Source organism: Dromiciops gliroides, chromosome 4 (genome assembly GCF_019393635.1).
Source record: "Dromiciops gliroides isolate mDroGli1 chromosome 4, mDroGli1.pri, whole genome shotgun sequence".
Classification (NCBI taxonomy): Eukaryota; Metazoa; Chordata; class Mammalia; order Microbiotheria; family Microbiotheriidae; genus Dromiciops; species Dromiciops gliroides.
In genome coordinates this window covers 274,839,370-274,856,580 of record NC_057864.1, presented here as the reverse complement: position 1 = coordinate 274,856,580, position 17,211 = coordinate 274,839,370, and positions in this window count along the sequence as shown.

The following is a 17,211-nucleotide window of genomic DNA, read 5'->3' as shown; positions in this document are numbered from 1 at the left end:
GTGAACCCCTTATCAAATCTAGAGCTCAGAAGTTAAATACTTTTTAAGAAAAAAAAATTCAGGCATAAGACAAGGAAACTTAGAAGCTTTACAGCTAAGCCAGCATTTTTGTAATACTGGTGGATCAGTGATTACAGCTGTTACTGTGGATTTTGTGGATTTCAGACCACAGTTCAGAGTGTTCATTTCTGCATGATTCAGGTAAGAATGTAGATCTGTTGTAGATAAAAATATATAACAAAGTGTATAGGAATATAAGTTATAAAACTTGAGTTATAATTCAAGCTTTAGTATTAACTAGTTAATCCCCAGACTCCTCATTTGTAAAATTAGGGGATTGGATTAGTTGACCTTTAAGGTTGTCTGTAGCTCCTATTATGCTATTGCAAGGGTAGAGCCTGATTGAAAAATGCAATTAAGTATGTGGGAAAATGCTACACTTAAGTACATGGGAACCTGACTTGATTGAATTAAATCGATCCAAAGCATTTCAACAAAGTATGGAAAATTTTTTATCAATGTAGATGTCTCTGATCAGCTGGATGAACTGGAAGTGATCTTGAACAGGAGGGATGTTTGGATGGGCTGAGGAAACTTAGTTATGCCCTAGGGATCATTTATAAAATATCAAGCCAATTTGAGCCTGAGGGAGATTTGGAGTTGAGTAAGTTTCTGGCAGTGGTGAGGAAAGGCAGCTGCATCTGAGAATGAATATGTAGGTGAGATTTGGAGTTGAGTAACTGTCTGGCAGTAGAGAGAAGAGACAGCTGCTTTAAGAAGGAATACATGAGGGAGTGGGGACAGGATGGAAAAGACCTTAGGTTTCAGTCTCAGCTTCATTCTCCCACAACCTTGGGCATAGAGGGACATTGAAAACTTTGAAAGTCTATAGGATATCCCATATTCTCCTAAGCATCCTAGAAATATCCCTGAAACAGTTGCTTACAGAAATATCTGCATGGGGAGCCAAGTATATACATATACACACATATACATACATATACACACACATATACATGCATGCATATATGTGCATTTATACACACACGTGTGTGTGTGTGTGTGTGTGTGTGTGTGTGTGTGTGTGTGTGTGTGTACTGGATGCAGATTAACTCTACAAAGAATCCAGTAGAACCTTACACCACATATAAAAGGAAGTACTTAATAACTCCAGCAAGAGGATTCCCAAGATTCTTGACCTTTTATCACAAACTTGAAACTATATTGCCCTTAATTTCTAAAAGATAATTGTTTCTGGCTGATAGACCTTTCAGAAGAGCAGATGATGAGCAAAGCTTTTGTTTTCTAACCTCTGTATGTTTTGTATTTTAAACCCTAAATATGATGAAACTGCTATAGATTACTTGTTATTGAAATTTAGAGATAAGCTAAGAAAGAGAAGGGAATTCTCCTTTTTGAAGATGAAAAGTCCAGTGTTTGAAGATAGCAGATTAGCTGGTCGAATGAAATTTATCTGGAATCATTAAGTATAATCCTGAATTTTTAAAAGTAGGCATTTGATGAACTGAAAGACCAGAACACAGGGGAAATTTTTATATAAAAGATCTAGAAAAGATATAAGGAAATCATTAAAGACTCATTATAAGTTAGTGATTAAGGTTAAACTGTTTACTTATAATATTAATATTAGTCATTATTATCATTAGTATTAGTCATTATTAGTTATTACTAGCAATATTCTTAAAACTTATCATTACTAAGGTAACTTGAAAGAAAGTTTGGGTCTGAGTTGTGTATGATAAGGTGATTCTTAAAAACAAAGTTCTATAGGAAAAGGTTAAAAGGAGAAATTATCTCATTAAAACCAGGTATTAAAGGAAGAACTAGTACAGAGGAAACAGGTAGGGGTGGAGGGCTGGTAATATTGAATCCTTTCTAGTTTCCACGTTTAAGAGGAAACTATGTATACATCTGAAGAGATTTAAAAGTCTTCTGAACTTCTAGAGAGGTGAGAAAACTCAGGAATAGAGTGGGAAAGGGACTTTTAGAAGTATGTATAGACTAAGATTAGTAGTCTGGGTGAGTCAGTAAGGTGTAGGTAAAATAAGGAGTAAGAGGGTAAGAGAAGAAGATAAGGAAATAGGTATAGAGTAAAAAGAGTATCTGAAAGGAAAAATAGTAAAAATAAGATGGAGTGAAATTCACAAATAGTAAATATAACTTTGAATGTGAATGAGATGAACTCACCTATAAAATGGAAATGTGTAGCAGAATGGATTACAAATAAGAATACAAGGATATGTTATTTACAAGAAACATTTGAAAATGAGAGATACAGAGTTTAAATGGAGTAGAATTTATTATGCTTAAGCTGAAGCAAAAACAAACAAACAAACAGGAGTAGTAATTTTTGTCTCAAACAAAGTTATGGTTAAAATAGATTTAATTAAAACAGATAAACAGGGTAACTGCATTTGGATAAAAGTTAACATAAATAATAAAACAAGATCAGTATTAAACCTGTATACACCAAATAATATAGCATCTAAATTTTTAAAAGAAAAATTAAGTGAAATACAGAATTACAGTTGGATATAGGTAATACTAGTTTAATAGTAGAGGACTTTAATCTTCCCCTCTCAGAACTAGATAAATCTAAACAAAAAAAAAAAAAGAAAGAATTTAAGGAAATGAAAAGAACTTTAGCTAAATGACACAGACACAATAGATATCTTGAGAGAACTGAATGAAAATAGAAAGGAATGTGCCTTTTTCTCATGGTACCTTTACAAAGGTTGACCATATATTGGAACATTGAAAAAAAATTAGAGTTAAAAGCAAAAAAAACCCAAAAAACCACAGAAGTATTAAGATTCCTCCCCAACATCACCACCTCCACCTTCACCTCCACCTCCACCCCTAAAGTTAATTATTAACTTGAGCACAACTTGCCATTTGTGGTTTTGCCTTCAAATTTCCCAGTCAAAGACTTTTCAATTCATAAGGGAAATATGCCTTTAAAAAATTGAATATTGTTGCTTTGGAAATCTAGCATCCCAATATCCATTTCCCCTGGTTCACAAACGAGGTCTTCTGGAACCTCATCATACTAAATTCCTGGCTGTAACATGTACCCTTTCCCACATTTACTTAAACTTCTGGGTGGAGATTTGAGAAAATTGGAATAGCATTAGCTTATTTTTCCCTGATTATGTTTGCAACATTCCACACCTAGAGTTTCCCATCTCTCTAGATTTAATTGTTTTTATTTCCAGATTAGAGCTTATTATCTGTTATTATTATTATTATTATTATTATTATTATTATTGATGTCTTGTTCTTGGGTTCTTTGAGAGTTAGACAACTCTTAAGGCCACTCATATGTGTGTGTGTGTTTGTGTTTGTATGTATATATAAAGATTATGGTGACTGATTGAGAGAGATATAAAACAGAACTACATACCCATGTGATTATCTTTTTCTCTTTCATGGGTATATGACAAGATATTAAAATGTATTTGGAAGAAATTCCCTGCAGTTTTTATAAGCACACACATACACTAAATTGTACAAATACATTTGATTTGCCTTAGAGGAGTGTGCTGGTACATTTTCAATAACTGACTCAATATATATACATGCATACATACATACATATATATGTGTGTGTATATATATATGTATGTATATATACATACACACATATACATACATAGGTGTATGTATATATACTTTAAAATTTAGTCTATATTATTATCAATTCTGCATCACTTTCTTAAGTCTAGACAGTCCACAAAATAATAAATCTGACCCTGATTTATAGCATTTGCTGATTTCCCTGGTGTAAGTGCTCATGCTGAAAATTTAACAAGTTTTTCCTGAGACAGTATGATACAGTTCCGTCACCTGAAAGCTTTCTATTTTCTGGCTCTTTTCTCCAAGTCTGGCAAATATGGTAGTTGGAAGATAAAGGAGTTCATAAAAAGAGACATACTGTTGTGTCAAATGTTTTGGGGAAATCCAAAGGAATAGATTACTGTGGGTAGAGAGGAGTGGGAAGCATTAGGATTGGAGTGATACTTGATGCCTTTACTGTTCACTGCCTCACCTGAGGATATGAAGCTTTTTAACCTATCCTGAGACAAACATGTCAGAGTTACCCCTAATTTCATCCAGCAGCAAAATTCCCCCCCTCCTCATTCTAGCTACCTTTGAATACTGGAACTGAAAGCAACTAGCCTTCATGCTTAACTTCTCTGTAGGTCATATTTAATGTATTTATTTTTAATTACTAAATTATATATTTAAAATATTTTCTTTCCAAATATATTAGCCTTTCACCTACCCTTCCCAGCATTCTCTTTAAAAAGAATTAAAATGAGAGAAAAGAGCAGTTCAACAAAAAAAACAAGACATTACCTGACTCTATCAGTATATACAATGTTCTATAGCCATACTCTCTTACTCCTGCACAAAAGATGGTGAATTGCATTTTCTTATAAGACACGATCTCTTGAGGTATCATCTAGTTTTATGAGTCTTAGGCTTCTAGTTTTGATATTAGGGCAAATGGTCAGTGTTCAAGGAGACACTTTGAAAAAAAATCCCTTACTTATTTTGAGTTTCCTGGAGAGAGGTTCTTTAAAAATCTGTTGTAGCTATTAATTTTTTTTAAAGTGAAAGTTCCTTGATTTCTTGTGTTTTCCTAAAAAGCATATATATCACTTCAGTTTCTGTGTATTTTTATTCCTTCTCCTGCTGTCTTTCTATTGCTGCTATTTGTCATCTACCGATATTCCCTTTCCTTGTTTGAGCTTTAGTGGCCACACACATGTCATAAAAGAAATATGCCAATAAATCAAGATACACAGGAAAAAGAAAATCCTACTTGGAGCAAGAGAAAGTACCCTTGGAGTGGCATTTCTTTCTAAGAAGAGAAATGTATGTGCTCAGGAAACTGACTTGGTAGTAACCAACAGGGCCTCCATTTGTTCTGTGAAGCTGTTTAGATTATGAGACCAATTATTGTAAGTAATAAATCAGTTTTACCCTTGTATTTACATACTTGATGTGAAGTACTGAATATAGGCTGTGGTTTGTTTAAATTTTTTGAAATCTGATAGTCGGCATTATGAGATATGAAGAAATTTTCTGAAAGTATTGCTTAACATTTTGGGGCCCCAAGAGAACTGGTAGCTGAGATCTCAGAATGGAAGATGGTTAAAAAAAATATGCCACCAAAAGAAAGCAATGCAATTTCTCCTTCTATGTCTTCTTATAGAATATAAACTCATGAAATAAATTCTGAACATTAACTATAGAAGCCTTGACCCTAGAGAGTCCTGATATAATTAAAATGACATAATATAAAATTACATAATTAAGACTAAATACTCTGGGAATGTTATCTTGATTACATAATAGTTCATGAAACAAGTAGAATAGCAGCCTCTAAAGAGGATTTCTTGGAAACTGGGTCTCCTAAATAGAGTTAAAGACAATTACAAAAGAATACGATTTCCTCCTCTGGTATTTGCTATCACTTTACAGGTTTTCTTTTCCATTTAGAGGTTATATAGCGGTTAAAGAGGTTAAATATGTGATTTAATATATTATAACTGCAATCCATGGAGCTACCAACTTACACATGGTGTGGATTTACAGGTAACACCTTTTGTCTCAACATTCCTCTCTCTACCCCTTCAATTAAGGGAAGGTGTCCTTGGTAACTATGCTGCTATGTTACTCATTTAATTTAGCTCAATAATGGGATTTGAAGATTTAGAACTAAAAGGTGCCTAATAAACTATATAGTCTTGACATTTTATTTTATAATTAAAGAAAATGAGACCCGGAGTGTTACAATGACTTGCCCAAGACTTTAAAAGTAGTGAGTAGCAGACCTGGGTCTTCCGGATCTTTTCACAATCTTACGTCTGAGAAGGGGTTCACTTCGTTTTTTCCCCATTTTAAAAATTATTAATATTTCAAACATCAACAAATACAATATTTCCATATGTAAAGAGGTGAAAGGAGGATTATATATGAAATATACAATGAAATAGGAAATAAATCTCTATTATGCATAGATTAGCTTTAGTCCTATATTTCTTTTTAAGTAAATATTTTAAATTATGTTAAGTATATTTAAACTATATATTAAATCTAACAGCACTACCTTGTTTGCCTATGCCCCTTCTGAATTTCTTTATGTTCTCATTTATATTTATGTATGCATATACATATAAATATTTATTTTCAACCATTTGCACTTTTGTTACTATTTTTGAATTTCTATCACTATCCTACACCCTCTCCTCAAACAATAAAAGCCTTCCATTTTGAGAAATACTTCTTTTTTTTCCAGCTTCTGCATTTTAAACCCTATTCTTCTAGATATCTTTTATTTTCCTAAAAGTACTTTGTTTTTTTTCTTTCTGCACTTTTAAAAATATGGTAATAGAATTCATAAACACAGGTATACAGTAATTTCTTCACAAGGGCTGAAACTTTTTTTTAAGGTAAAGAACATTTATCACATATATATATTTTTGCCAGGTACCAAGTTAAGCACTGGCAATATATAAAAAGAAAAGGCAAGTTTGTCCACCTCTCATTTTTTATAATGCAGAAACTTTTTGCGGGGCAATTAGGGTTAAGTGACTTGACCAGGGTCATACAGCTAGTAAGTGTCAACAACTGTCTGTTCTGGATTTGAATTCAGGTCCCCCTGAATACAGGGTCGGTGCTTTATCCACTATACCACCTAGCTGCCCATGATGCAGAAACGTTTATCATAAAATGACTGTGGTTTTAGTATAGAAATTATTCCAAATTTGTTTTGGTGCTTGTCAAACAGAAGTGGTCAATGCTTTATTGAGAATTTGATAATGAAGGTGGTAGTTTGGGACATACAAGTCAGAAAATCATTTAATCCAATGTAGCTATATGCTGCTTAATGACACCACTATCCTAATTTATACTAGTGTGAACAATGCCACTATTTTTAGTATACCAGTGTTTCAAGCCAGGATCTGTATGTTTATTCCATAATGGGAGTAAGAAACCAGAAGTTGCTAAAATGTTGTTATTCAGTGGTTTTTCAGGTGTGTCCAAACCCTTTTGGTGTTTTCTTGGCAAAGATACTCAAGTACTTTGCCATTTCCTTCTCCAGCTCATTTTACAGAAAGAGGAACGGAGGCAAACAGGATTAAGTGACTTGCCCAGGGTCACATAAATCATGTCTGGAGCCAGATTTGAATCAGGAAGATGAGTCTTCCTGACTCCAGGACCAGTGTTTTATACACTGAGCCACCTAGCAGGCAAAATATAGGTTAAAAAAAAAAAGGTGACTGTCAGCCTCTTCTTCCAGAAGTAGGAAAACTTGACCAAAAACACATTCCAAGGAACTATGGATAGAAACCACAGAAATTCTCATTCCAAAATATCAATTAATAATACTTTCAATGCTCCAAGGGATTTATAATTTCATTAAGATGGGAGTTCTAACTCATAGAGCAGATCTCAAACCATTCTTGCCTACCCAATTTCTCATTGTGCATGGTCTCCAATAAGCTTCCCATATGGAAGTACTCTAATTGAGTATTCCATAGTGTGTAATTTAAATTTCTAAATGTAGGTTCTAATCTGTCCCCCCAGTTTTTGGGGGAAACTAATTAAAATCACTGATAAACAAGTTTAAGTTTTTTAAGGGTTTATTGAAAGAAAGTAAAAGAAAGAGAAAGATTGAGAACAGAATTCCTACAACCTGGCAATCCTTTCCTCAACTCCTCTGTGTAGTCCCCTGCTGCCACCACGATGTCAGGAACCAAAAGAGACAGAGCTCCCTGTGCAGGCTCTCCTTCCTCCTTCCTGTCCCCTCCCAGAAATGGGAGGTTCTTCAAGCTGGTTGGTTGACTGGGCCGGAAGTTTAAAGTTTGTTAGCTTCTGAAAACCATGCTTTCTTAAGTATTCTCAAGTACCAGCCATATGTGCTTAGAGTCTAGTCAACTAGTAATCCAGTCAAATCAGCCAGTAATCCACTCAGTGGGATCCTGAGTATCTGCCAAATCTCATCTATCACATTCCATTATCTTGACAATAGTAACTAAATTAATAGAGATCTTCCTCACTTCTTATTGACATTTCAGAAATACCAAAGTAACCCATGATCTGCCCACCTCTTGCTTTTTTTGATGTTTGTCTGATGACATCATTTCCTCTAGTTCTTCCTTGTAATTCCTTATATCTTTTAACTTGCTCACACAAACCATCCTCTGATTCTTTGCCCTCTTAATAATATCAATTACTTTTTTCAAACAAATGATTTTATTCTGTACTTAAACACCAAAAAAGAACATTTCCAGATACACAGTAGAATAGAAAAGACGACTCTGTATGAACGCATAGCTCTTTACTTCATAATGTTTTATTTTTTAAAAATCCAAATTTCTCTCAGCATCCCTCCCCCTCTCCTATGACCACTCCATTACAGTAAAGAATATTTTTAAAAAGAAAGAAAGAAAAAGAGGAAAAAAAGCACTTAGAGCAAAAATATATGAACTCTTCTACAAAGGAGCAGGGAGAGAGAGAAAAGAAAGAGAGAGAGAGAGAGAGAGAGAGAGAGAGTGTAGAAGAGTGGGATGTTGCTTCTCATAGCTATTCTTGAAAGCCAAGTTTTGGGGTTTTTTTGTAATCTTATAACTTTCATTTTCAATTGTTTTGTGATTATTCAATTTTCATTCTAGTTCATATATATATATATATACATATGACTGTTTATTTTGCTCTGGGTTATTGTACTTTGTATTAGTTCCTATTTCTTTTCATGCTAATCTGAATTCATCATATAACTCATATATAATTAATATATAATTTATTACTTTGATTTAGATATATTTATTATATCAATTTATTAATCTATATCAATATATAATTGATATTAACATGTCATTATATTAAATTAAATCCACATAACAAAATTTGTTCAGCTATTCCCCAATTAGAGGTTTACAAAAGTCTTTTGATGTTTAAATTTTCTCTCCTTAATCTATTTTTTATTGGTTGTTCTTGATGTCAGATAACTAACATATTCTATTTTCCTCCCATTGCTTTTCTAACCCTATTATTTCCTGCTGTCCCATGGAGATTTCTGTTTTATCTATTCTAATTTGGATTCTGATACTTGGATAAAATCTATTTCCTTCTCTTTTGTGGAATTTATTCACTTTTCAAATTTTCATCGTGAGTTTTTATGCTTGTTTTGGGGGGGTTTAAATTTATTTTTATTTCTTCACTTCTTTCAGATTTTTATCTGCTTCTTATGGAAAATCCATGTTTTCCCCTTTGAGTCTCTGCTTGTAGTTGTTGGGGACTTACCCTCCTTTTGGGGGATCTTTATTTATATTTTCAATAATTTTGATACTGGTAGGAATTTTCTTTCATTTGCTTAGTTCTCTAGCTTTAATTCCTGAAGTGAGACTTTGTGCCAATGACAGACTTCTCTATGCTTTGTTTCTGAGTGGGTGCTTGGCCTTGCTTGTTTTCACTTTGGGTTCCCTGGGTTCAGAGTTCTGGATCTTCAAGGCTATCTCTGGCATACCTGGATGGAGTAGTAGAGATTGTGGAGGCCCTGGGTCTTGTATATGCAGGTGTGAGGGCAGTAACCTCCTCACCACTGGGTTTTTTTTTATTATCATGGAACATTTTCAGTGGATTCTAATTCTTTTTGCATCTGAGTACAAAGTATTGTAGGCTTTACATTTTTCTAACCAGTTCACATAGCTTCAGTTGCAAATGCAATCCCCTATCATATTGTTCTTGGGCTTCTGACTGCCCTTTTATTCAGTTCTGCACTAGAAGGAGCCACTGTACTTTTATATTGGATATAATGATTAGTAGTTGGTTTGATATAAAATTCAAAGTTTTTCTTGGTAGAAATGTGGAAACTGGGGGGAAGAAATGTGGAAGATAGGAGGGTGAAGTCTGTCCACTGTCAGAAATCACAATGATACTAAATTTTATTTCTTTGAATACTATAGTGTTCTGCAAATCATAGCATCACTGGTGTGATATGGATATTAAAAAGATGAGCCTTTACTTCTAGGAAAAGCTTGTAGTCATTAAAGGAACTTAAAAACCTACCAAAGATAAGCCTGGGTGCCTCCTTCCATTTGATTCTAGTCCCTGGTCATCCATTGCATTGTCTATTCAAGACACACACATTCACACACATTAACACACACACACAGATATGATCTCTATGGGTTATTTATACAACTGCATATAATGTGAATAATAAGTATTATTTATCCACTTGGATTTTCTTGTGTGGATGGCTAGACCAAACTTCTCAGTGTTTATAGAACTTTCTGGAAGTGCTGTAAATGTTCTGTGGTTTGATGCAGCTATCATGATTTTGACTAAAAACAGGAGCAACTAGAGGCTCTAATCTTCCACTTCAACTTGGAATGTGCTCTGGATCTCCTTTATGATGGAAGTGAAAAACATTGGCAAGTATGTTTTCTTGTTTTACTGTTCACTACATATAAATGATCAGTGTTGCTGAACAAGGTTATATCTTTTCAGTTTTTAATTATATTGATATATGGATGGGCTAGACTTGGTTTAAAGGGGGCTTAGGGTTGCTTAGCTACCAAATCAAATGCATTTTTTAGGATTTTTTTTTAAAAAGCAGTAGGATTTGTAGAAGTCAGAACTATTAGGAAAGAGAAATTGAACTGTAGTATCAAAGGATAGCTACCAATAAAGCACCACTCCAATGCCTTTCAAGTTGATAAAGGTGTTCCTGCTTTCTTTAAATCTATGGTAGAATGATACAGGACGTTGCAGATCCTACAAAGATGGAAAGATTTTGGAAAAGACAGAGGTACTGTAGCATAGTAGATAGAGATTAACTTCAACATCCTTGGAATTAATTCTTTCCTAAATACTAAAATGCTGTATGATACTGAAATGGAGAATAAGAAACCCAAAAATTCATTTATGTGCACAAACACATGCATGACCCTGAAATATGAAAGGATAGGCTGAAATTAGAAACATGTAATATTCACCTGAATAAAACCCAACAACCATCATTATTCAAGAAGACATGTCAATATTCTAATAATTCTGCTAACCTAAGATTTCTTTGTCTTAAAAATACAAATGCTCACCAGATGCTCCTCATTGAATCCAGTCATTGAAGACTTTAGCAATGGTAGAATTTAAGTTTTGAGAATTTGGGTTTATTAAATCATTGTCATGGAGAATATCCAGGAGAGAAAGATAAAGAGAGATTCCCTACAGATAGTGAAATCTTCTAGAGGCTTCTGTTTTCAAAAGGTGTAGAACTGATTGCATCAAACCCCTAAATACTTCAGAACACCTTAAATAAGATCATAATGACTCAGGTTTCATCCTAATTATTCACACCTTGGATACATAGCTGTATGTAGAGTCCTTAGAATTTATCTATATACACTCACACATAGACAAATATACTAATGCGTACACATGTATAGCTACGGTGTATATGTTACATGTACATGAATATCAAATATGTGTAGAAGATATGTTCATACATATGTTTGTGTGTATACAGCTATATGATAGAGACTGCTTGTGGAAAATTAATTGATCCTATAATTGAACAAGAAGTGACAGTTATACTAGATTATCTTTGTGATATTTCTGCAGTGTTTTAAATGGTACTAAGCTTCTCCTTGAAATAAAGACTCAAATATTTTAACACCAATATTCTGGTAGTGTCCTATGATTGTGAGTCATGGAATACTTCAGTCTCTGAGGAATTAGTTTCAGTTCACCCGAAGGTTAATAGACAATCACATTGTTACTGTGAATATCATGTAATACATTATCAGCCAAGAAGCACAAGGTTATCAGCTGAAAAGAGAGAAAGAGAGAGAGAGAGAATTTGAACCTTAAGAAGTGGGCCAGGCATATGTTATGAGTCAACATTAGCCAATGGACCAATGTACACCACATGCATCCATGCAATATCAAAAATACTTTAAGAAGACAACCCACACTCCTACAACCTGGACATCTATGGAGTTTCTGCATATGATTCATGAAAAAACATGGGTCAGCTAGGTGGCACAGTTAATAGAGCACTGGCCCGGGAGTCAGGAGGATGTGAGTTCAAATCCAGCCTCAGACACTTGACACTGAGTAGCTGTGTGACCCTGGGCAAATCACTTAACCCCAATTGTCTCAAACAGCAGGGGCCATCTCCATTCATCCTGGTGTATATCCTGGCATTGGAAATAGGTGGCTCTGCAGGAAAGAGTGAGGCCATTGACTTTGCACAGCCCTCCCTCACTAAAAAAAAAAAATACAATTCACTGCAAGTCATGACATCACCTCCCAATACCATGGTCCACTTCAAGAACAAAGGACAAACAACAACAACATGGAAGAACATAGATAAGAAGAGCACAGATAAGAGGGTATCAAAGGGTCACAATATTTACTATTGAAGAGACAGTGTCAACATCTATGAAATCACAAATACATTGAAATATCAATGTACATAATTAGGCAAAATGCATTATTTCTTGACAGGAAGTGATTGGCTATTACTTAAGTACTCATTTATATATCAGTTATCCATGTGTAATCTGAACATTGTCTTGTTAGAGAAAAGATAAAAATACCAAATGACTTTAAAATGAAAAGCTGGGGGCAGCTAGGTGGCACAGTGGATAGAGCACCAGCCCTGGATTCAGGAGGACCTGAGTTCAAATCTGGCCTCAGACATTTAACAATTACTAGCTGTGTGACCCTGGGCAAGTCATGTAACCCCAATTGCCTCACAACAAAAAAACAAAAACAAAAACAAAAAAATGAAAAGCTGTTCAATCCAATGAAACTATATCCAAAGGGAGGAGTTTTTAGAGAAGGAGGTTAAAAAATCAGGCAGGGACTTCTGGGGGTGGAGCCAAGTTAGCAGAGAGAAGTTAGGAACTTTCATGAGTTTTCCTGTATTTCCCTCAAAAACAACATTAAATCAAGCCTCTAAACAGATTCTGGAACTACAGAACCTACAAAAAGGGAGACAAAATCCTGCTACACGAGATAATTTAGAAGACTTCAGAAAAGGTCTGTCTCACCTGGGTGAAAGGGGAGGGTGGCTCAGCACTACTTGTCCCAGCTGGCAGCTCACCTTAGCAAATCTCAGCTCAGTGGGCAGGTCAACATTGTTGCAATGCGACATAGCTGAGAGTGGGGCAGCTGAGAGCAGTAAGAAGCTTGCAACCATGAACCCTGTGCCCTAGGAACAGACTTCAACTTGATAAGTTTAAAAATAGCCTACAATGTGAGCAAGAAACAAAAAAAGGACCCTTACAATTGACAACTTCTATGGTGAAAGGGAAGACCAAAACTCAAACACAGATGAATTGGCCAAAACGCCCACAAGTGAAGACTCAAGAGGGAAGATGATCTTGTCTCAAGACCAAAAAGCCTTCTTTGAAGAGTTCAAAAAGGCTTTTAAAAACCAAATAAGAGAGGTAGAAGAAAAAATGGAAAAAGAAATAAGAGAAATGAGAGTTAAACTGCAAAAAGAAGTGCAAAAAATGACTGAGGAAAACAATTCCTTAAAAAATACAATTAGCAAAATGAGAGAAAAAATTGGCCAAACAGAAAAAGAAGTACAAAAGCTTACTGTGGAAAATAAGGCCTTAAAAATTAAGATTGAGCAGATGGAAGCTAATAACTCCATGAGACAACAACAATTTGATGAGTAGAAACAAAAGACTGAAAAAATAGAAGAAAATGTGAAATACCTCATTGGAAAAACAACTGACTGGAAAATAGGTATAGGAGAGACAATTTGAGAATAATTGGACTGCCTGAAAGCCATGATCAAGAAAAGAGTCTAGACACCATATTCCAGGAAATTATTAAGGAGAACTGCCCTGAAATTGTAGAATCAGAAGATAAAATCATCTTTGAAAGAATCCACTGAACACCTCCTGAAAGAGACCCCAAAAGGAACATTTCAAGGAATATTATAACCAAACTCCAGAATTATCAGGTGAAGGAGAAAATATTTCAAGCAGCCAGAAAGAAACCATTTAAATACCATGGAGCCACAGTTAGGATTGCACAGGACCTGGCAGCTTCAACATTAAAGGATCGCAGGGCTTGGAATATCATATACAAGAAGGCAAAGAGCTTGGATTACAACCCATGATCAACTATTCAGCAAAACTGATCATTCTCTTTCAGAGGAAAAGATGGACATTCAATGAACTAGGGGATTTCCAAGGCTTCCTGAGAAAAAGACCATAACTGAACAGAAAATTTGATCTCCAAATACAAGACTCTAGTGAAATATAAAGAGGTAAACAAGGGGGAGAAAAAGGGTTGTTCAACGATACTAAACTGCCTGAGTCCATATGAGGGAAGATAATACTTTTAACTCTTGAGAACTGTATCTCTGTAAAGGTATTGTTATTAAATTAACTTCGATGTGATTATACAAAGAAACTTAAGCGGCAGAATAAAAGAAGACTAAGGGGAGGAGAGGAAGGGGGAAGTGGAATGGGGTTAATTATATCATATGAAGAGGCACAAAAAGAGCCCATTACAACAGAGGGAAAGAACTGAGGGGTGGGTATTGCTGCAACCTTACTCTCATCAGATTTGGTTCAGGGAGGGAATAAAATATACTCCCATTTGTATAATGAAACTTAGCTTACTCTTTAAGTAAACAAAAGGGGAAGGGGGAAAAGGTGGTATTGATAGAAGGGAGGGCACAAGTGGGGGGAAAAGGGACAAGAAAAAGAAGGGCAGCTGATAAAAGGGAGGGCAGATTGAGGGAGGCAGTGGTCAGAAGCAAAACACTGGATAAGTGGAATGGGGGGGGAAAGGAAAAAAAAGAGTACAAAGGGAAAAAGCAGATGGAAGGGAATAAACAGTTAATAATTTTAACTGTGAATGTGAATGGGATGAACTCTCCCATAAAACGGAAGTGAAATGCAGAGTGGATTAAAAAGCAGAATCCTACGATATGCTGTTTACAAGAAACACATTTGAAGCAGAGAGATACACACAGAGTAAAGGTAAAAGGCTGGAGCAGAATATATTATGCTTAAGCTAAAGTAAAAAAAGAAGGGGTAGCAATCCTTATCTCAGAAAAAACAAAGGCAAAAATAGATTTAATTAAAAGAGATAAGGAAGGAAACTACATCTTGCTAAAAGGTACTATAGATAATGAGGTAATATCAATATTAAACATGTATGTACCAAGTGGTATAGCATCCAAATTCTTAGAGGAGAAGTTAAATGAGTTACAAGAGGAAATAGTAATACTATACTAGTGGGGGATCTGAATCTTCCCCTCTCAGAATTAGATAAATCTAGCCACAAAATAAATAAGAAAAAGTGAAAGAGTTGAAGAGAATACTAGAAAAGTTAGACATGATAGATATCTGGAGAAAATTGAATGGAGATAGAAAGGAATATACCTTTTTCTCAGCAGTACATGGCACATTTTTAAAAATTGGCCATGCATTAGGGAACAAAAACATCATACTCAAATGTAGAAAGGCAGAAATAGTAAATACATCCTTCTCAGATCATGATGCAATAAAATTACATGTAAGAAAGAGCAATGGAGAGGTAGACTGAAAATCAATTGGAAACTAAAAAATTTCGTTCTAAAGAATGAGTGGGTCAAACAACCAATCGTAGAGAAAATCAATAAATTTATCCAAAAGAATGACAATAATGAGACAAGATAACAAAATCTGTGGAATGCAGCCAAAGCAGTGCTTAGGAGAAATTTTATAATTCTAACTGCTTACATGAATAAAAAAGAGAAAGAGGATATCAATGAATTGGGCATGGAACTTAAAAAGCTAGAAAAAGAACAAATTATAAATCCCCAAGTAAATACTAAATTAGAAATCCTAAAAATTAAAGGAGAAATTAATAAAATTGAAAGCAAGAAAACTATTTTTATTAGTCAATAAAAATAAGAGCTTGTTTTATGAAAAAAATAGATAAAGCACTTTTTAATTTGATTATAAAAAGAAGAAAATGAAATTACCAGTATCAAAGATGAAAGGGGGGCAGCTAGGTGACACAGTGGATAAAATACTGGCCCTGTATTCAGGAGGACCTGAGTTCAAATCTGGCCTCAGACACTCAACACTTACTAGCTGTGTGACCCTGGGCAAGTCACTTAACCCTCATTGCCCTGCAAAAACAAAGCAAACAAACAAAAATGAAAGGAGTGGTCTTACCACCAATGAAGTGGAAATTAAAGCAATAATTGGGAACTACTTTGCCCAACTGTATGCCAATAAATTTAACAATCTAAATGAAATGGATAAATATTTACAAAAATACAAACTATCCAGGTTAACTGAAGAGAAAATAAAATCCTTAAATAAACCCGTATTAGAAAAAGAAATTAAACAAACCATTAATGAACTAACTAAGAAAAAATCTCCAGGGCCAGATGGGCTTACAGGTTAATTCTACCAAACATTTAAAGAACAATTAAGTCCAATATAAATAAATAATTTGGAAAAATAAGTGAAGATGAAGTTCTACCAAATTTGATTTAGGACACAAATATGGTGGTGATACCAAAACCAGGCAGAGCAAAAACAGAGAAAGAAAATTGTAGACCAATTTCCCTAATTAATATTGATGCTAAAATCTTAAACAAGATATTAACAAGGAGATTACATCAAGTGATCACCAGGATAATATACTATGACCAGGTGGGATTTATACCAGGAATGCAGGGCTGGTTCAACATTAGGAAAACTATTAACATAATCTACCACATCAATAAGAAAACTAACCCAAATCATATGATTATCTCAATAGATGCAAAGAAAGTTTTTGACAAAATATAGCACCCATTCCTAACAAAAAACACTGGAGAGTTTAGGAATAGATGGAGCTTTCCTTAAAATAATAAGCAGTATCTCCCTAAAACCATCAGCAAGCATTATATGTAATGGAGATAAGTTAGAGGCCTTCCCAATAAGATCAGGAGTGAAACAGGGATGTCCATTATCACCTCTATTATTCAATATTGTACTAGAAATGTTAGCTTTAGCAATCAGAGAAGAAAAGGGAATTAAAGGAATCAGAATAGGAAAGGAGGAAACAAAACTATCACTCTTTGCAGATGATATGATGGTATACTTAGAGAATCCTAGAGAATCAACTCAAAAATTACTTGAAACAATTAACAACTTT